The sequence below is a fragment of the Chiloscyllium plagiosum genome, unplaced genomic scaffold (genome assembly GCF_037043375.1).
Source record: "Chiloscyllium plagiosum isolate Xiang-an unplaced genomic scaffold, Cpla_swu_hap1 HiC_scaffold_18, whole genome shotgun sequence".
Classification (NCBI taxonomy): Eukaryota; Metazoa; Chordata; class Chondrichthyes; order Orectolobiformes; family Hemiscylliidae; genus Chiloscyllium; species Chiloscyllium plagiosum.
The window spans coordinates 39,412,440-39,435,793 of NW_028270156.1; the positions used below are offsets into that span (position 1 = coordinate 39,412,440).

General features: G+C 39.1%; 1 protein-coding gene across 2 annotated transcripts in view; it reads right to left on the minus strand.

Moving 5' to 3' along the window:
• Nucleotides 1–23,354, minus strand: part of insc (INSC spindle orientation adaptor protein) — a 287,717-nt gene that overhangs the window by 209,926 nt on the left and 54,437 nt on the right. The gene's annotated exons all lie outside the window — the stretch shown is intronic.

Genomic DNA, 23,354 nt, shown 5'->3' on the forward strand with positions numbered 1-23,354 from the left:
CAGTTGCAGTACCTCAACCATGCTCCTCTTCCTGTGCCATTTTCCAAATGACACCAAAGTCAATTTATTTTACCCAGCAGAAACATGCCTGGGATTGTCTTCTTCATGAAGAGACTCAAATCTAATGCATGCTCAATTTCCTGATTTACTGTAACATTTATAAGCAACAAACCAAAATGCAATTGCCTAATCAGAACAAGCATTTCTTTTATCAGATTCTAAGTGGTTTGAAAGTTGTATGTCTGCAGGACAAGACTCAATGAAGTTTTCTGTGGTAATTGTTCCAGGAGAGGTGAAGTGAGAGATTGAGTTGAATGTGAATGTTAAGGTGAATTAAGGTGTTTAGGGTTTTAAAGGTGGTTGGTGGGTGTGGGAGAGCTGGATATGTTTTACCCAGGATGTAACTTGAAAGCTTCATTATGTGAGTGCTGTTTTAAAAGAATGAAGAGTGTAATGTCGTCCAGAGTACACAGAGAGAATGTGGATAAGATGTTACATTTGCCCATGCTTATTAAGTATTGTCACTGTTTTCTGTAACATCGAATGTGACAGAGTTACTACTCAATGCCAAACAAGTTTCACTGCAAGTAATGAAACTACTGTCTTGCACCACTTAGAAGAGGACTTTGCCATCTTCATCAGTGAAGACAATGAGATTATTTTTCCTGCTATCAAGTGGGAACAGTTGGCACCTATCTATGAGGCAGTATTGTTAAAAGCTCAGCATCAGCCAATGAAGAAATACATGCACAAAATTATATACAATTTAAATATCAAGTTTCATCAAACATATGCCAAAAATGAATATATTAAACTCTCTGAGACAACTTTAATGTTGCTCATTTTGCTGATGAATTTTCTGGCTGAAAACTGGTCATAACTGTGGCACAACTGACAACGAGCAAAATAAGTCAAAGTGTTAGCAGCCTACTTAGCTGCAAGAAGGGTCACAGAACATAAAGTCATGTAGCATGGAATCAAACCGTTCAGTCAAACTCATCCCCACTGACCATGTTCTCAAGCTAAACTAGTCCCACATGCCTGTGTTTGGCCCAAATCCCTCCAAACCTTTCCTATTCATGTACTTGTCGAAATGTCTTTTAAATGTTGCAACTCAACCTATTTCCACCACTTCCTCTGGCAGTTCATTCCACACACAAACCACTGTCTGTGTAAAAAAGTTGTCCCTCATGTCTTTTTTAAAACTTTCTCCTTTCACATTAAAAAAAATTCCCTCTAGTCTTGAACTCCCCCATTTCAGGGAAAAGACTCTTACTATTCACCTTGTCCATGCCCCTAATAATTTTATAAATCTTTATAAGGTTACCGCTCACCCTCCTGAGATCCAATGAGAATAGTTCCAGCCTATCCTGTCTAGTTTTATAACTCAAACACTCCTTTCCCAGCAACATCCTGGTAAATCTTTCCTGAACCCTCTCCAATATAATATAATATCCTTTGTATAGCTGGGTGACCAGAACTGCCCACAGTGCTCCAGAAGAGGCCTCACCAGTGACCTGTACAATATCAGCATGATGTCCCAACTCCTATACTCAATGGTCTGAGCAAGAAATCAAGCGTGCTAAATGCCTTCATAACCACACGTTCTACCTGTGACGCAAATTTCAAAGAATTATGTGCCTGAATCCCTTGGTCTCTCTGTTCTACAACACTATCCATGGCCCTAGTTTTGTAAGACTAGTCCTTGTTTGTTTTACCAAAATACAATATGCCAAATTTATCCAAATTAAACTCCATCTGCCAATCCTCAGCTCATTGACCTAATTGATCAAGATCTCTTTGTCATCTTAGAAAACTTCCTTCACTGTCCACTATACTACCAATTTTGGTGTCATCTACAAACTTACTAACCATGCTTCCGCTTCCTATATTCTCATCCAAATCATTTGTACAAATAACAAACAAAAGTGCATCCAGCACCGATCCTTGTGGAACACCACTGGTCACAAGACTTTGTCCAAAAAAACAACCCTCCACCACTACCCTAGCTCTCCTATCATCAAGCCAAAGTTGTATCTAATTGGCAAGCTCATCCTGAATCCTATGTGCTCTAACTTTTACTAATTATTCTACCATGAAAAACCTTGTCAAAGGCTTTACTCCAGTCCTTTCCTATTCATTATCCTTGTGCAAGTACTTTAAATCATGAGACACTAGATAATGGCCACAAACTCATATTTTTCTTATAACTTGAAGTATGTGACCAATAGTACAACTTCATCCTCCTCCAACTGAGATGAGGAAACCATGTACATATTGGTACTGAAACAGATAAATATTGGCTTCACAGTGAGTATTGAATTTATGAACAGAGTTTGTTAATGTTGTTTTGTGTTAATGCCCTAGAATGTAAAACAGATATCCATATTGATTTCTGATTAAAAGATCAGGACAAATAGAGGGAAATATGAGAAGCAGGGCCTCACATAAACTGCTATCATTGACGGATTACTCTTAGTTCACAGGTAGAGTACTTAAGCTAAGTAATTTCTTTTTCAGATACATTATCTAACAGTGCTTATCTTAAAATTGAGTGGGCAGTCGCAATATGCTGCCTTTTGTTTTCTTCCAACATGACTCATCGAGGTTTTCATGCTGATACACATGATCAGAACAGACTTAGACTTCAGTCAAGCCCTATTCTTCAAGAACACCAAAGGAATAACAGAATCGGAGAATTAAATAAAAGTTTGAATAAAGTTTGGAGGAATGTTGCTTTCTTTAGAATCGAGCTTGGGGAACAATGTCATTATATCTCACTGAATTAAAAACAAAACTGTATCTGATATTACTGAAGAGAATCGCTTCATTCCATGCCTAGTTATTTAGATGGTTTTCCTTCATCTTGCAACGCAGAAAAGCTTGAACGGATAATAGTGTAACAAGGATAACAGGAATCTGGCACCTTGTCAATGTGACCAGCAGTACACATCTTTAACCTAAAGAGAGTGAAAGAGACAAATGGTGAAGGAGGGCAAATTAAAATCACTTCAAGTAGAGAAAGAAAATTAGGAACTGGGTTCTGAGAGAAAAAAAACACAGAAGTGAAATAAAATAAAAAACCCAACAATTGATTCTGTGTAGAAATAAGATGCCACAGTTTAAATTATATCCTGTCCGGGTTGAAGAGATAAAATGGCATTGCAGGAACATGCATCTCCTCATTAAAAATAAACCTATGTTGTTAAGTTTCAGGTATAACTGTCTACCAGAAAGTAATTTGTCTATTAATGTGCAAAAGCAGAAACTCCATCAAACTCAGGTGGAGTTTGTAGGTCAGCTGCTGTTTCCATGAAGCTAACAGTGGATTGTCACAAATCATCCAGCAATTTGTGTCAGTTTGCAATTCGTTCATATTTCTTATTCATCACAAGTTTGCTAAATGATCTAGACATTAGAAATAGTGAGCTTTTTCTTTAAATGCACCAGTCATTTCCTAGAAAATTGTTTCTTGTGTGCAATGTTAGTACCAAAAATAGTGCCAGCAAAGTTTCATTAATTTTATGGAGTGCACTACTCATAGGTCTTGTTAGTCTGTGTTTTCCTTATCTCAGTAAGTTAATAATGCAGATCAAATCAAGCTTGCAATTATAATGAATCAAAAATAGCATGTACGTTAAATTTCTGAAGAAAATCTCTATTTCTAATGGAGTGGCTCCTTCCAGAATGTATAAGTGCAAGAAAACTGTGATTAGTAAAATATGTGAATCAAAATGTTGCCATTTTAGAACAAATATATTAGAAAGACCAAGATGTATTAGAATTCCATACAATACAAACCCTTTCCTTCCCTTTCAGAACAAGGATGAGGTTTTGTTCTGTCCTTACTTGCCACCACATCAGCCTTTATATTCAGCATATCACCATTCAGCATTTCTGGCACTTACAGGTGCAAGGATGCTTTACATGTCCTGCTTTCAATTTTATATAACACATTCATTGTTCATGAAGTGATTCCACTGTGCTAAATGACAATGGCAAGATAACAGTAATAAGAGCCTCATATCTCTGGCAGAGGGGGTAAAGCACAGGAACACAATGCAAAGCAGGGCAATGAAAGGAGGGGTTGCTGTGAGCATAATAGTAGGGTCAAAGTGAATGAGGGCTGTGATAGTGAGCAAAGATCTCAGTGGTGCAGGTTGGTCCAGTCCATGAGAGACTGCGTGCTCCTGAGCACACAGTGTCCTTGCTGCAGCAATACATTGATAGTCCGGCTCACGGTCCAGCATTGAAGGACAGAAGCATCCTATAAATGGATTGAAAATTAACCACAAAGGTTCTTAGAGACTGGCATATATCAGATGGCACATCTGTGGACGTGGGCTGCATGTGGCCATGCCAATGGACAATGCCCTGAGAAATTGGCACCTGGTGTCCAATATGGGCAGCATGGAGGGTAAGTGATGAGCTGAATCTATCTGGCGCTCGCTCTGGCTTCCTTCTGGAGTTTTTCAGATGGCAGGCTGAATATAACTGAGACAATTTGTCTGTAAAGAAGGCACTTAATACGGATGACCATCAATTAGCATCTTGCCACTGCCAAGTGAGAATTCACCATGCTGCTTGTGAAAATGATAAATGCTGCAACGAGATTGCTTGATTCTGCCACATGTCTTGCCCACATGACACAGACCTCTAAGATTCTGCCTATTCATTTTATGTCTGTCTTTATGAAGGCTGCCTAGATTGTTGCGTATTTACAGACTTTTTTGTTTTTATTTCAAATTTCCAATTTGTCCTGCAGTATTTTGTATTTGTAACTTGATTATTTGACAACAATTATATTAAAGTACAAACCACAAACAGAAATATAAATATTTAAAGACTATTGTAAATGTTTCCTCAGTCCGAGAGAAAGCTTCATTTTGACAAACAGTGGAGTTCATTAATTAAAAACACCCGCTGAGCCAATGCCTGCAAATTTAATATTGGGGTAGAAGTACTACAGTTCATTGACAAACATCAAACTTAAAACCCTGAGGCCAATTCTGCCCCAAATATTGCATCATTATCAGCAGCAGTCAAAACCTGCATGCTGCTTTCCCAGGAGACACATCGTGCTCTCAGCAGTGCTTCTAAATGTTCAAGTATGGACAAATTCCTTTAATTGGTGCATGCATGATGACCGCCCTATTTTCTTCTTAGAAAATGGCAAAAAGGAAGATCAATATGTGAAATAAAAACAACACTAGAAAAAAAACAAATCACAAATCCAGCAAAGCCAATTAGGAAATATAAACACAGTTTCCCAGATCATCTGGAGTTATTCCAAACCTTTTTATGCTAATAAGTAATGATGAGGTTTCACTGTAGAAAGCACACAAAACAATTGTAGGAAGAGACAATGTGTTTTGTCTGCAACCTTCCATGTTTTCAAGTTGTTCTAAAGGAATTAGTTGATTCTTTATATACATTCCTAGACATTATTGATATGGGAAAGATATAAAACATGTTAACAAATTACTGACTTCACTAATCAGTCTAACACCAAAAGTATACTGTACAGTCCAATATTTATTTATGAAAGTAATTAGTAAGTTAATGCAATTTTGTGGGCCTTTTAACTTTTCAGACAGTGACAAGCTTTTGGACATGTATATCTTGCCCTGTGATTTTTGAGACAGAAAATAGATTTGCTTTCATTAGGAAAATACATTACACAGAAAGCAAGCTATAGCTACAAATAAGTTGTCTGACAAAACAATCTCTCCGGCAATTCCCATTAGACAAATGACATTAAACATGTTTTCCCATGAGTCCAATTTCCTGGACTGTGAAAAATATTAGGTTAGTAAGATTTCTCTTCCTGGCAGCTAACATACACATAGATAGATCGACTAGAAGCCCAGTAGTCCTAGAAATCAAGAGATGAAGGAAGGTCAAACATTTCTTTTAAATAAACTTTACATCCTGTTTGGAGGACACTACTCCCTGCTCTTTAAAAATCTCTTATTGTCTGAAAAGCTTTCAATGCCAAAATCGATAATACAGCTTTCAGACTTCAAAATATTGTTCCTTCAAGTCCTTTTTGCTGTCTGAACTTTCATTATTTTCTAATTACAAATGCTGGGCTCTCATTTCTCATTCCCTGACATGCCTTCTTTCCAAATACCAGCTGCTTTGATTGATGATGGAAGTGGTGCATTTACAGCACCAAAAAAAATCACTACTTTAGTCAATAAGTTATATTAATTTCAACTTGCCTATATTGATCAGTGTTGTTGAAATTACAGCACTTCTTTAACCGTGTCACTTAGTCAGTTAAATTGAACATGGGGAACCAAGTTCAGATAATCCCTTCATCCAAGGAATCAACTGAGAGACCCTTTCCTGATCTGCTTGCGAAGTAAATACCACTCCCAATGCAAGGAGATCAAAACAGTACACAGAACATGTTGCCAATACCCTGTCCAGTTGTAACAAAACATCTCTATTTTTACACTGCATTCCTTTTGTAATAATGCCAGCATTCCATTTGCCTCCCTAATTATTTGCTGCAGCATTTTATTTCAGCAATTCATGCACAAGGATATCCAGACCCCACTTCACAAAAAGAATTCTGCAATCTCCATTGAAATAATATTCTGCTTTTCTATTCTTCTCATTAGAGTGGACAATATGTCATTTCCTACACTGGACCTCATATGCTGATTTTCAATACATTGACTTAAACTCTGTTTCATTTCAGACTCTTCAGCCTGGATTATTGCAGTGAACCTCACCTATCCATTGCTGCAAAAATTGCAAACATGGCCGAGATTTGGAAGTCCTGCCCTGAGCACACCAACAACCAAGCTCCTCAAACACACAATGATCCCCTGGGCCCCAGACTTGCCTCAACTGCAGTCACACCCTCCCGACTAGATCTACATTACCTTGTCTGAGGAGCATGACTGCCTGCTGCTGCAAAGTGTCCCGATAACATGGAACAATGTCTGCAACTCAGACTCCAACTCCTCGAACTCAATGTGAAGTTTCCCAAGCTGCAAACACTTTACTACAGATGTGTTCACTCTGGGAGGGCATAGGATGCTGTGGGAAGGAGATGTTTAGGGTGACACCACTATTCTGGCCTTGGTGGTGGTGGCGGTGGAGGGGGGAGTGGTGTATCACAATAATGGAGTGGGATTATTAAACTAAAGTGACAGGGTTCATGGACTAAGGTGGGAGAATGTGAGGATTGCAGATGCTGGAGATCAGAGTCGAGAGTGTGTTGCTGGAGAATCGACGTTTCGAGCATAAGCTCTTCATCAGGAAAGGCTTATGCCCTTAATGTCGATTCTCTTGCTCCTCGAATGCTGCCTGGCCTGCTGTACTTTCTCAGCAACACACTCTCAACGCCGACTTCATGGACTAAGGTGTTTGGGGAAAACATGCGGAGGATCGGTAGAGATAGGGTGTCCAGGTTCTGCCAGGTGGAAGCAGACTTGAAGATTTGGGGTGGAGGCATGTGGCGCAGATGACCATCTGAACCTGACAGGAAACCCACAGTGACCTGCATTGCATTTCTAAATGCAACCTGCAAATGGAAAATGGTGGTGACCAACCGCAGAATGAGTGGAGTCAGTTTTCTTCTTGCTCTGGGTCAAAAAACAGGCTTGCTTACTGCACAACTAAGGTCCTACAAAGGCAGTCTCATCAGTAACACACTTGCTGACAGTTGGTCGCAGGCGTTTGTAATCATTGTACTGTACGTGTGAGATGTAAACAGTGTATCACTTGTGGGGTGCAAACTCCAGCCACAAAGAACTTTGACCGTGTCACTGGTCCTTGTCTATCTCTGGCAACCTTAAAAGGTGCACTTACAAAGCACAAAGCACAAAGCTCATTGATTGTACACAGCAAGGAAATGATTCCCTTGCAACTTGAATTTTAAATATGTGTAATTATGCCTTTCGTAGGTGATGTGGGGCTGGGAGGAGGAGACTTCAGTCCTCATGCAGTACTTATAATCTCTCATTTTTTTTGTGACATGAAAAGTGGACATTTCATCAAAATAAGGTCCAAAATCAAAGTTCTATGTTAGGTCATTCCAGGGCCCTGCTTGTCAGAATGACCCTTTAGCCACAGTATGGAGCAGTATGTACAGCTACCATTTGAAAGTAACATGAAAGCTGTTTGTTCACATAACTGCTGTTCTGTTCCTTATCCAGCCACAAGATTTCCTTTGCTGTTTCTGTGATGCAATGAAGGTGCAGCAAAATGGAAGAGGAACAGATGCACCAGGAGTAGCAGCGTCCCTAGCAGATGTCAAGAAACCTGCACATGAAGAGGTAACAGTGCAAATCGCCTCAGGATGTGTGGGGTATATAATAGGGCCAGAGCCTATCATCATGCTGCTATTTCCACTGAATATGGGAGGTGCAGTGTGGGCACAGACTGAGGATGACACTGTTATTGAACGGTACCAGTGGAGTAGCACTTACAACCTGATTAAGTCAATGGCCATCCTAACCCATTGTCCATCAAGGTAGTGAATTAAACAATGTGGGCGGCACAATGTAAACGTTGTGGGTGGCACAGTGGCAGTGGGCGGCATGGTGGCACAGTGGTTAGCACTGCTGCCTCACAGCGCCAGAGACCCGGGTTCAATTCCCGCCTCAGGCGACTGACTGTGTGGAGTTTGCATGTTCTCCCATGTCTGCGTGGGTTTCCTCCGGGTGCTCCGGTTTCCTCCCACAGTCCAAAGATGTACAGGTCAGGTGAATTGGCCATGCTAAATTTTCCGTAGTGTTAGATAAGGGGTAAATGTAGGGGTATGGGTGTGTTGCGCTTCGGCGGGTCGGTGTGGACTTGTTGGGCCGAAGGGCCTGTTTCCACACTGTAATGTAATCTAATCTAATCTAAAAAATCTAATGTGTGAGATTAATGTTTAACAATGTTATGTGAAGATACACTGAACTAAACAGCATATGTGAGGGCCTTGAACTTTTTGCAGCTGTTGAATTGTATGCTGGAGATGAACAAATACATTCTGAGGAAAAATAGTGAAAAATATTAAAAGAGAAAGAAAGAATAATATTAGAATAACTTCCAGCATTTTTATTTCCTGGAATCCTCTCTTCAATCACTACTCTCATAAGTTCTCAAGGCAACAGGGCAAGCACAATTTAATGGCAATTTGTACATAGATCACTGAATTAACAACTGAAGCTACTGCTTTGTGATTTACAATAGGTTCCAACAACAAACATTACTTACAGTCATTTTTATGCCAAGATCACATAATACATATTTCTTTACATTCTATAATGTAAAGAAACATTTATAGTGCTATCTTCAAGTTGACCTAAACTAACCACATAATGCATTGGCACCTGTGTAAATTCAGAACATAGAAACTAGAATAGACCCTTTAGCTCTGCAAGCCTAATAAATCTTTGCATGAAGTCAGACTGATCAGTAAACTAAGTCTGTATTACCTGCATTTTCTCCAATTAGTCGGTTTTAATTAAATTTGTTTCATCTACTTTGAAACATGTTGCAGTGTTCCAGGAAAATTGTCACTTCATGTTGCTTTCAAGCTAACTACATCCTGATAAAGCAACAATTTTTTTTAAAGCTGACTTATCATTTAAAGAAGTGAATCAGAGTTAACTATAGCAACTCAAATAATAATGCAGACTGTCCTGATCGAGCAATGTTACTTCCCATGTCCTGATGGAGCAACACTAAAGTATTTTGTTTTTAAAACTGTTCTTATCTATTATTGGTCAGATTGAACAGTATAGCATTAACTTGTCCTGGCTAGCTTTACCTGCCGCCACCCCACCCCACACGCCCCCCCCCCCCCCCCGTATCTAGCTCCATACGTCATTTTTAAAACAATGAGGAAAGGACTCACTCTTTGTTTAACTTCTATTGTCCATTGAACATCACAAATTTGTCTTTTAAATGCCTCTATTCACTTTGCAGGATATTTGTTCATCTGTTCAGCTGTAATAAAGTGAACTAATTACCTTGCAATTAAGTTTAGCTTAATTCTCTCATCCTGTACTCTTAATCTCAGTTGTCTTCCTGATTCCAGACAAAATACATGAGAAAAACTATTCCATTGATCCTTTCTAAAATTAAAAAGCATAAGTCTTCTTCTTGAAATGCCTACTGGGAGCAATTTGAAATGTGTAAATCAGAAGTGTTCTTCACCAGGACCACAACACCACTGTCAAAATTCCTCTTGGGTCTAATTAGAATTTTAAGAACTATGTACCTGGGGCAATTATTGGATATATACATGCAGGGGAAAGAATGTTTGGGTGGTTCTCCAACCTCATTAGCAGCAGAAGCCTTAAATGGCCACAGACAGAAAATAGGATTTGTTTCTTCATTTGTGGTCATTGGAACAGCAAACGTTAATTGGGCAAAATACTTGTGAGTACAAAATTCATTTGAAATTGCCAGAAGCGGAAATGTACATCTTACTATATTATGATGATCCTAGCTGATGTTACAAGTGTACAAGTTCAGATCTTAGCCTGAAATCTGATTGATCAATTTTTGCTTTTGATTTGAACATATTAGTCTGACTGTATGGTATGTACATGATATTGAAATCCCCCAGCAGAGTACATTCTGCAACCTTACTAACTCCTATTGTTTCCTGCAAGTGTTGTCCAATATGAACGAACAGAGTCATCAGCCAAGGTAGGACCTCTAGAGGAGGTTTCCTGGACCATGTTTGTCCTGATGTCTGGAGTCAATATTGAAGACTCCCAGCACAACACAACTTCTTCCTGACTGTATTCAACTGCACTCTGCTGGGCCAGTCCTGTAGATGGTGATGGTTGTGCCTAGGACATTGTCAGGCTCGATTCTAAGAGTATAACTATGTCAAACTGTTGGCTAGTCTATGAGACAGCTCTCCCAACTTTGGCACTGGCCCCAGATGTACATAAGGGGGACTTCGCACCCTCAGGAGGGCTGTTTTTGCTGTTGTGGTTTCTGGTGCCTAGGATGATGCCAGGTGATTGGTCTTGATCATTTCTTTTTTGAGATTTTGTTGCACTTGTTAAAAATGAGTTGCTTCTTAAGGTCATGTCAAAGGGCAATTGAAAGGCAACCACATTGCTGTGGGTTTGGAGTCACATTTAGGCCAGACCAAGTAAGAGTGGAAGATTTCCTCCCCTGAAGGAGATAAGTGAGCCAGAGAGAATTTTTCAACAATCAGGAGTGATTTCCTGATAATCAGACTCTTAATTTCAGATATTTATTGAATTCAAATTCCTCCATCTGCAGTGGTAGGATTCTTTGTGCATCTCATTTGCATGTCATTTCTATTAGGACTCATGTACAGTATTGTGCACTATTATCATGAGCCATAACCCGAAAGATTGCGTTTGGTCACTGAGGATTGGTTTAATAGATTAGTGATGGCCATCACCTCACCTTTCTCAGGAGCAATTGCTTTACACATCCATGACTTTGGCAGAACCATACAGACTGAAGCAGAAATCAGGGAAAGCCACCTAGAGGGATTTAGTAAAATGGTTATATTTTGGTGATGAGCAGTAGGTGAAAGAACAAGAAGAACAATTGGTGGTTATAAAGAATAAATGAGCAGGAAGGACGAGAGTACTGGTGTGAATGTGAGAATTCTTATTCAGGATGCCAGTGAGCAGTTGATCAGGTGTCAAAGGGCATTATAGCTGTCCCAAGTTCATCTCCAAATACGCCACACTGCAAAAACTGAAGTGGAGGCTCAGTGGTGTTCATTCATTCAACACCAAGCTTTATCTGATTATATTCATGTCATGAGATAGTTGTTACAGCAGCATCTCATCATGATGATATCCTTTTGGGAAAAAACAGTGGAGGTGCTTGCTCCTGGATATCACTGAATGTTTTCTGGGACTAGGCTGATTTGTTACATTCTTCCACATTATAAAAAGAAGACCCATCATGTAATTAATATGCATCCTTGTATTCTTTGTGCATCTCATTTGCATGTCATTTCTATTAGGACTCATGTACAGTATTGTGCACTATTATCACGAGCCATAACCTGAAAGATTGCCTTTGGTCAGCGAGGATTGGTCACAGAATTGTGACAAAGAAAATGAAGTCCAAGGCTTCAAGAAAATTATAAATTTTGGAAAGTAACAATGGTGTTTTATACCAAAAAAAAATCAATGTTGAGGTAGTTATATGATATGCCCGTGTTCGTTTGAAGTAATCATCCTGAAATCAATTTCCAGTACAATTGTGAAGGGACTGTTACCATGTTATTAATATGAATAGTCAAATTATAAACAATATCAAGTTTTAAAGTCAGATCCTAATATTTTGTAATGTGTTTATATTATTTATATGATGCTTAGGTACTCAAAAATGACTAAATTTGATGAGACAGCATATTAGGTAGAATTCTATTATTCACAACCTGACGAATTGTATGAATTTCAAACTTGCTTTAAAATGTTATTGCAAAATGTCTTTTTTAATTGAACGTAGATGAGTGCAGCGTAGATTCACAAGGTCAATTCCTGGAATGGCAGGATTACCTTACACTGAAAGACTGAAGCAACTGGGCTTGTATACCCTTGAGTTTCGAAGACTGAGAGGGGATCTGATTGAGACATATAAGATTATGAAAGGATTGGACACTCTGGCAGTAGGAAACATATTTCCACTGATGGGCGAGTGCCGAACCAGAGGACACAGCTTAAAAATATGGGGTAGACCATTTAGGACAGAGCTCAGGAGAAACTTCTTCACCCAGAGAGTGGTGGCTGTGTGGAATGCTCTGCCCCAGAGGGCAGTGGAGGCCCACTCTCTGGATTCATTTAAGAAAGAGTTGGATAGAGCTCTCAAAGATAGTGGAATCAAGGGTTATGGAGATAAGGCAGGAACAGGATACTGATTAGGAATGATCAGCCATGATTATATTGAATAGCGGTGCAGGCTCAAAGGGCTGAATGGCCTACTCCTGCACCTATTGTCTATTGTCTATTGTCTAACTTTCCTCTGCCAATGGACACTGCAATGAGAGAAATGAGAGTGTGAAGGGAATGTGACAGAGAGGTCTTTGTTGATATTGGTAAAACCTAGACTTTCAATTTTTGACTCCAATCACCTGATTTTAATACCTCAGACTTTCATGCACTAAAATGTTTTAAAAAGTAAAGCCACCAATTTAAAAATTGCTGCAGTAATCACCTGACCACAGATTGAACCAAGCTTCAAGATACCAATGTGGAATAAATGAAATCATCTAAACTCAAACTAACACTTCCATTAAAAGAGAGTGAAATTAGTCAGGTCACAGAGTCATAGAGCTGTACAGCACAAATACAGACCCTTCGGTCTAACTTGTCCATGTCGACCAGACATCCTAAATTAATCTAGTCCTATTTGCCAGAATTTCACCCATATCCCTCTAAACCATTCCTGTTCATATACCCATCTAGATGCCTTTTAAAAGTGGTAATTGTACCAGCCTCCACCACTTTGTCTGGCAGCTCATTCAACACACACGCCTCCCTCTGTATGAAAAGTTTGCTCCTTAGGTCCCATTCAAATCTTTCCCTGCTCACCTCAAACCTATGCCTTCTAGTTTTGGATTCCCCTATCCTGGGGAAAAGAACTTCACTCTCCACCTATCTATGATCTTCATGACTTTATAAATTTTTATAAGGTCACTCCTTAGTCTCTGACACTCCAGGGAAAATAACTCCAGTCTATTCAGCCTCTCCCTATAGCTCAAACCCTCCAACCCTAGCAACATCCTTGTACAAGTTTTCTGAACTCTTTCAAGTTTCACAATATCCTTCCTATAGGAGGGCACCAGAATTGAATGTAGTATTCCAAAACTGGCCTAACCAATGTCCTGTACAGCCACAACATAACCTCCCAATTCCTATGCTCAGTGGACTGACCAATAAAGGCAAGCAACCAAATGCCTTCTTCACTACCGTGCCTACCTGCTACTCCATTTTCAAGAAACTATGAACCTGCATTTTAAGATCTCTTTGGTTGGAAATACTACCCAGGACCTTACCCTTAAGTGTATAAGTCCTGCCCTGATTTGCCTTTCCAAAATGCAGCACCTCACATTTATCTAAATTAAACTCCATCTACCACTCTTCAGCCCATTGACCGGTTTGATCAAGGTACCGTTTTACTCTGAGGTAAATTGCTTCGATGTCCACTACACCTCCAACTTTGGTGTCATCTCCAGACTTACTAACCATACCTCTTATATTCACGTCCAAATCACTTACATAAATGACAAAAAGCAGTGGACCAGCACTGATCCTTGCAGCACAATCCTGGTCACAGGCCTCCAGTTCAAAAAGCAACCCTGCACCATTGCCTTCTGTCTCCTATTATTACATTCATGGTTACATTCCCTTGAACTTAATATCCCATCCGTTTTACCCATTGATTCACTTTGACACTTTTTGCAACCATAACATAAATGCTGTTGGAATGTGGTGGAATTTTGTAAAACCCTTCTGCCAATTTCCTTCCTGCTGTGTACTCCTGTCACTTGCCAAAATGCAGAGTGAATTTAAACACTTGGTCTGGGGCTGTGGCAATAAGAGGATCGATATAGGCCATAATTGTGCTCTTTGTAGGTTTCAGATTCTGCCACGATACAAAAATGTCAGGTATACCTGTGTAATCTGAATGTAACAAATGCAGTTTGCAGATTTCATCTACTTAATGATTTGACAAGTTTATTTATAGCTAAACTAATTGTTACATTAGAGTGTCATCTCCAAACACATCCCATGCTTAGAATGTTACGGCGCAGAATCCTGCAGGCCAGATGATAACAACTGTGTGCTTGGCTCTTTTGCATGTTGAGTTATTAAAGGAACATCACTCTAAATGTGATTAGACAACAATGAAGCTCCAGTTCCTGTTCTTTTGGAAGCCATTATACAGTATTAAGATTCTTGCTGACTGTTGTGACTCTATAGTGAATCAGAAAAATAAGTTGGAGCTGTCCCAAAGTTAAAAGTGAGGGCTAACTTTATGCTGTCCTGGAACAGTGCCTTGAAGAGATGCTGTACAAATAATTTGAAGAAAGACTCATGTGAAGAAAATTAAATCAAAGCTTTATGTATTTCTTACTTTTTGCTATAATTACTCGCATGATAAAATACAATAAAGGGAAGAAATGTCTACCACAAACCCTTGTCAAATTACAAGATAAGTATAGAAAGTAAAGAAACAAATGAACTTCAATTACCCCCACTATTTGTAACCATAGCTTTTGTTTCTTACACTTTCCCAGGAATCAATCTAAGAAAATTCTTCGTTTTTTTCTGTTCTGTTAATTCGACAATAATCATTGTAAACTTGCTTCAACATTCTTCAAATGGAGATATACATCTCTTCACACTTGAGTTAACCACCCTAATGTAAACCCATATCCTGTGACTCACTGACAGTGTCAAAGGAGAGATGCTATTATAAGGTATGATTCATATCAATTTCATAATATACTTCAATAGAACAAGTCAAATCAATAATTTAAATCCATCAATTTCCACTCCACTTATTATTGTATATACGCCAGTAAATATTAATCAATGTGTTCCTCTTACTCTCTGAGAGCTCAGTGCAGTTCTATTGCATGCTATTGCCATTACCTTTTGGATGAGATGTTAAGCCAAGGCAATGCCTGCCTGCTCAAGTAGAAGTAAAATGTCCCACAGCTCCATTCAAAGAGCAAGAGATTTCTCCTGTGTCATGGCCAACATTTATCCCTCAATCAACTCACGAAAAGTAGATTAACAGGTGATTTATCTCCTGTGTCGTTTGCAAAGCTTTACACAAATTCTCCTCTCTCTATATAACAATAGTGGCTACATTGTAAAAGTAATTCATTGTCAACTAAACATTCTAGGACATTCTAAACATGTGTTAACAATAAGAATTCCCATTAATAATCATAAAGCTTTAACAAATGAAACCACACAAGAAAAACTGCAAAATGATACTTGTGTGACTATTAAAAAGTATCTATCGTCCTTTTATAATATCACTGCTATTTTAAGACATCCTGAATACATGAATAGCAAAAATCTCAAAATAACACCACGTTTAACCAGACATAAACATATTCTCAATATCTACAGCAAAAAGTATTTGGGTGAGAAGCAATAATTTCATTTTGAAATCATTTTGTTTCTGAATTTGCTAATGTGATATGCTAATTTACATTACTGAATACTTACAGAAATCAAGGAATATTATAATATATGAACTGAGACAAAAAAACAGCTTTTCTCTATTCTGTTCAACAATAATACATTGTTGAAATCTCAAAAGGTAGATGCTGGTCAACAGCAGGAAAACTTAATTGTCATGCATAATTTACTCTACCCACTTTTAAGAGCAAATTGCTGTTTCTGGGGAGAAATGATTGAGGGAAAGAGTGAGTGTTGGATAAGTTTGTTTGATCTACCCAAAAGCCAGGGCTTTTGATTTAGTGGCATTTTCCTGTACTGTTATATTTCTGACCCATCTCTAACTGGTATTTTATATGGGTTACTCACACAGAAAAACAAAATCAGTGAGGCTACACTAAGATGTAAAAAAAAGATATTCCAGTCATATATTAGTCATGCAAGACCTTAAGTAGACATTTAAGAATTGAAGAACCAGATAAATAACTTATTCCACAGATCAGATTTTGGTTCCAAAAAAATCATTATTAATTCAATGGTAAACACAATGTTTAAGCTTCAACAGTAGAAAGATCTTCTCATTTTCTAGTTTATTATTAACAAATACAGGATTACTCTAAAAACAATATAACTTTTTGTGTTGCCAGCTATACCAATCATTTTACAAGCAAGATTCTTAAAACAAAGATTACCAGGATATAATCTTACTATCTAAATGACCTAATGTTCATAAGACAGAATACATCCAGGAATAAAGAACACAGTCATAGAGATTTACAGCACAAGGAAGTTACTTCTTTCTTTAATATTTATTTAGTTGCTTTTTATTCTCACACTAACAAGTTATTTAGTATTTGGTACAGTGTTGGTGAGTTGGCAAGTCCTCAGGTCCTAATGGATTTTATCTTAAGTTCTTTGATTCTTGATGCGATGGTTTTAATTTTTCAAAACTTGGTTAGTTCAGGGAAGGTTCCTGTAGTTTGGAAAAAAAGCTACTCAAAAAGGGAGAATGCACAATACTAAAGCCACATTTTAGAGCGAAGGGAATTGAATGAATAAATAGGAGAGTTATGCTTCAATTATACAGTGCAATGATGAGACCACATCTGGAGCTATGTGTCTGATAGTGGTCATGGAGGAGATAATTGGATGCTGTTAAGAGAAGGTTTACTAGACTTAATACCTGGAATGGACTGATTATCTTATGAGGAAAGGATAGGCAGGCAAGGTCTGTATCCTCTAGAGTTTAGAAGAGCCAAAGGTGACTTAATTAAGATCCCGAGGGATTTGACCAGGTGGATGTCAAAAAGATGTTTCCTCTTGTGGGAGAATCTAGAAATAGGACTCATGGTTTAAAAATAAAGAACCGCCCATTTAAGGCTGAAATGAAGAACAAAGGTTTCTCAAAGGGTTTGACTGTCTTTGGAATTCCTTTCCTCAAAATGCAGGATGCAGAATTGTTAAATAGTTTTAAGGCAGAGGTAGATAGATTCTTGATTACCATGGGGATGAAAGATTTTCAGGGGTATGTAGGAATATAGATTTGAGGTTGAAATCAGATCAGCTATGAACGTATTGAATGATGGAGTAAACTTAAAGGGCCAAGTGATCTGCTCTTGTTCATGGTTTATAAGTTTGTATTTGGCCCAGACTGTGCCCATTGAAAATTACCCATTCAGCCTAATCCCACTTTCTAGCTTTTGGTCTGGAGCCTTAAAAGGTTTTCACAAACCAAATAAATTTCCAAATACTTTTTAAAGCTAACGAGGGTCTCTGCCTTGAGTGCATAGTCTGTTGCAGACTACTAACACGCTCTGAGTGAAAACATTTCTCCTCAACTCCCGTCTAAACCTTCTATCAATTACCTTAAATCTGCAATCTCTAGTTACTCTTTTCTCTGCTAAAGAAGCTGTATCTTTGCTTTCCACTCAATCTAGACCCTAGGTAATTGAACTTTAGGACAGGGTTCGAATTATCAGCATTGTAATTATGATAGGTACAAGACCACCAAGCAACACTCCCATTCTCAACAGCTTCTGAATACATATTGCATGATGACTGTACAATGACTCAAGACTGAAGAGACAACTGCATAAGAGCAATGCTTGGCACTGATGATTGCTGGAACAATCACCATTCAGTCAGATTGATCATGAACATTCAGCCTGTCCAATGTCAGCACAGGCAAATAAAGGCTGGCCAGGGGAGATGCAATACAAAACTCCCTCCAGATTTGGAAAACATTTAGATTTATCAATTGGGACATTTGAGATGAAAGTAAATCACTAAGAGGTCACTACATACTCTAAGCGAATGCATTAATTGTTTAGATTAGATTACATTGCAGTGTGGAAACAGGCCCTTCGGCCTAACAAGTCCACACCGACCCGCCGAAGCGCAACCCACCCGTACCCCTACATTTACCCCTTACCTAGCACTAATTTAGCATGGCCAATTCACCTGACCTGCACATCTTTGGACTGTGGGAGGAAACCGAAGCACCCGGAGGAAACCCACGCAGACACGGGGAGAACGTGCAAACTCCACACAGTCAGTCGCCTGAGGCGGGAATTGAACCCGGGTCTCCGGCGCTGTGAGGCAGCAGTGCTAACCACTGTGCTGCCGTGCCAATTGTTCATTGGTGCCAATTTGTTAAAGATCGAAGGAATTGGCAAATGTTTTTAATCCAAGGAATTCCATTCAAACATGTCATGACACACTTCTGAAATAGGTGGGACTTTAAACTGACCCTTTTGGCTCAAAGGCAGGAACATTACCATTGTGTCACAAGAACAGTCTCGGTGGAATAGGTAAACTTAAACAATCAAGCGATTATAAAAGGGTAAAATGGATTATCATAAAAAATGATCGTCATGTTAAAGGATGAATTAGAAGACAGAAGGAAGTGATGTCATAAAGATAACAATTGAAGCGACTAACCAGGAATTAGGTATAAACTACCTGGCCAATTCTAGACTGACCATGAACTTTTCATGCACTAATTAGCTTATTCGACTTTGAGATGTCTTTGATCATAACAGAGGCAGTGGTGACCAAGAGTGAAATATGCCTGGGTTTTCAAAGTTTGATACACAAGAAGAAAGATTAAAGACAGAAAAGGAGTGTAATCCACACAACGGGACCAGGAATGGGTGTTACAGACCGGCATCCCAATATGGATAGGCTACAAATTACTGCTTTTGTTAAGTGTAAGATTTTTGTACTTGTACTCTTAAAAAATTCTGTAATAATTGTGAAGGATTCCATTCTTTATGGATGCCTCTCAGACCAAAGTAATTCATGTCCATAAACAAGCCAATATAAGTAGGCATTATTGAGATAACAAATGTTTTATTAGTTGCGAAACAAAGAAAGATGTAATTGCAGAGAAACACAAATTAGAAATAAGATGACAGATGAAAAACAGATAAAATTTAAAGGTACATGGATCAGTCTCAGTCAATCAGCAAGTGTAGACAGTAGAATGTTGTAGTCATTACACTGGATGATACCAGTAGCATCTACATTGGTGGTCAAACAGTGTACTTTGAGTCCCTTGGCTTATTTTCAGGTGAACTGAAATTCTTTCAATCGTGGCTGGCTGACAGCACTCAGAATGAGAGAGTATTCTTTTTCTCTGACCTGCAGTGCTGGGCAGTTCTCAAGCTACTCCACAAAAATGTATGTCAAGCCCCAAACACATACAGATCAGTCAGTTTTTAGCCCCTTTATTGTATATCCCTGGAAGGAATATCCACAAACATGCCTGCATGAGATGGCTTCTTGCTGAGATGGAGGGGGCAATAGATTGTCAGCTTCTTGTTCTTTCTTCCTTCTCAATCTGTGCATGGTCCTGTAGAGCATTCCGCCAGAAAGACAATCTTTAAATTTACATCCATTCTCTTCTGTTGGTTGCAATCGTAATTTTTTTAAAAAACACCTTTTCAAAATAAAAGATCAATATGTCTATAAGTACTTTAGGACTGATCCATCATCATGACAGCTGCTAGTTTGAATGGCATCCCAACCAAGCCTTATAAGATTTGCAGGGACTCGGAATTGACACTTATTTTCCTAGAAATTCTGATATGAAGCAAGGATGTCAGAAGACCTCAAGGATCCCAAGATAGTTTTAGTCTTCATGAAGGGAAACAGAACACGGTGGCTCAGTAGTTAACAATCCTGCCTCACAGCACAGGGACCTGGGTTTGATCCCACCTTTCGGCAATTGTCTGTGTGGAATTTGCACCTTCTCCCAGCATTCACGTAGGTATCCTCTGGGTACTCTGGTTTCCTTGCACAGTTCAAAGATGTGCAAGTTAGGTGGATTGGCACGGGAAATGCAGGGTTACAGGGATAGGATCGGAGGATGTAGCTGGGTGGGTTGCTGTTCAGAGGGTCGGTGTATACTTGTTGGGGCAAATGGTCTGCTTCCACACTGTAGGGATTTGAGTCTATTCTAAAACATGACAACTACAAAGCCCTATCTCTACTCGCCAACCCAGACCCAAATGCTTGTGGAGTATTATTGGACCATCTACTCCCACTTGCAGAAGACATTATGCCAGAGTAATTCAGAGAATTGTGAGGCACAACAGCTCCAACCTTTATTATTTGTGAGTGTCTGTGTCCACTTGGTTGTGATACTGGTAGGAGTTTGGTGCAAGCCTCAGTTCTGACAGGATGAGAATCTTTGTGCTCAAGAATAATAAAGTCATCCACATACTGGAGATCTGTTGTGTTGGTGCACACAAGAAAGTTTGGGAGATGTTTTCATCGTTCTGAAGGTTGAAAAATTACCCGTCGAACCTGTCCTCAATTTGGACCATGTCCATGTCCATTCTTGACCATATCAAGGATGGCTCTAGAAAGGTAGTCGAAAAAGTGGGCACAGTCCCAAAAAATTGATGCATTTTCCATCAGAACTGGCATTAGCAGAACCCAGTCCATTGTTCCAAAAAGTGGCAGACCTTTCATCACAGAGAAGCCTCATAACCTTGGAATTTTTTTTTTTTACAGACAGCCACAATTTTCCAGAGAACTTCCTGATCAGCTGAGTCAACGGCCTTTGTCAGATCAATGAAGGCTTTTAGAGGGCTTGGCTTTGTTCACAGCAGTTCTCTTGAGTGTTGAATGATAAAGAAAGGATCTGTGTCATGCCTCACAATGCTTTGGGTTGCCTCCAGAGATAGTCAACCACTTCTGCTATCTCTGCAGCAATGTGCCCAGGTTAGGGACATTGGGGCTTTAAATAGGACCCAGTGAACAAGCCCCGCCTTTGGGCGGCTACCCATCGGAGTCTTCACTAACTACCATCTGAGGATAGACACGAGGTCACAGCCAACAAGGACATCAGCATCCCAACATTCCTTTATGGGTATAAAACTTGGGTGACTTATCATCAACAGCTGAGAATGCTTGAGCCACATCATCAGTATTGCCCTTAGGAGATCCCATTCATCAGCCACATGGACTTTCTCACAATCACGAGCATTCTCCAGGAATTAAGTATCCTGAACAAAGGCAGACACTGTCATTCAGCAATTGCATTACACAGACCATTGCAGCAGAATGCAAGAGGAAAGCTCAAGACAGTGGACGACAACCCCATTGACTACTAACTCGTCAATGACTGACTAATGGCTGACTTTGCCGATGTAGATTTTCTATTTTATAAAATACTGTTTGTCTCTTAGCCTTTTTATTCCCTTGTCCATATCCTTTACTTTTCAGTGACCACTCCAATCACGTACTAATCTTTTTTTCTCTTCTTTCTTTTCCTTCCCTCTCTCCTTCTCTTTTCCCTGGGTCTCTGTGGTAAGCAACCGTCTCACTTTGAGGACAGCTACAGGAAAGAGAACATTGTCTCGCATTTTTCTGGATTAAATTTCATTTGAGAATATGAGTATCAGTGCAACTACCTCATTCAACGAAAGCACTCCACAGTTCGAGACAACTCTACATTAAAGTAGCAATTGCAAAATAAATTTATGAAAATAGATGTCAGCCAAACTTGCGGTGATTTCACTGATAATATGCTGATGCTGTTGCCCAGCCATTTAATGTGGGACTGGACAAAGAATATTGACACGGTTGAAGATACTCCAAGATATGTGGCAATGTTTCCTTTGCACGATAATTTAAAGAAGACAGACAAATTTCTGAAGATGGATTACAAGTACATGCAATTACACACAGGGTAGTACGCCTGAACTTAGTGATAGCCCAAACACTGGAGCATGAACTGAGACAGATGTGCTCAGATCATTCCATGGAGATCTGCCTTCATCAACCATATTTCCTGAAGGGGAGAAGAACTCAATTACACTATTACATCAAGTCAAATATTCAGATTTCAATGACAGGGCCAGTTGCTGTGATGTTGTTGCTAAAAGCCACCAGCAGTAATGTTGGCCAAATAAGTTTGCTAGCAGTTAGAATGCATCAAATAGGAGAGAACAACATACTTGGACTTAGGCATAAAAGGATCTAGTAGTACAGATACATCAATCAGTGAAGCATAAAGTTATTTTTAAAAGTACAAAACATTGGATGCATTTCTGGAAGTTTAGAATTCAACAGCATAACAGTCATGTTAAAAGTGAATAGAGCGTTACATAGATAGACCTTAGGAGTGCTTTGCACAGTTCTCCATCTCAAAGAAAAGGTCAGAAGAAAGTGCAAAAAGGGTTTACAAGGAAATTGTCAGAGCTAAGGCAGTTCAACTATCAGTAAATACTGAATATGCTGTGGTTCTTTTCTCTAGATAATGATCTTAAAAATGATAAAACAATTTGATTGGATAAAACTGGAGAAAACTCTGCCACTTGTGTGGTTTTCAAAACTAGGGCCTGGCATAGTCACTAATTAAACCAATGAAGAATTCAGGAAACTTCTTTGAGAATAGTAATCTCAGTACCATATTGAGTAGCTGAGGAGAATAGCATTTGAGGAGGATCTGGAATAATTATATGAGGGAGAAAGGAATAGTAAGACATGCTGCTAGCATGAGATTAAATAAAGCAGTTGGAGGAGTCACATGTGGTTTCCTTCTAAATACAGGACACCATGATGGCACAAGTGTTCATCTCGTCTGCTACTATTCAATGTAGTGTCTCAAATGAGGTTGAGCATGTTGAAAGTAAACCTAATGTGTCTGTCCCATTCTGGCATAAACCTTTAGTAGACACATTG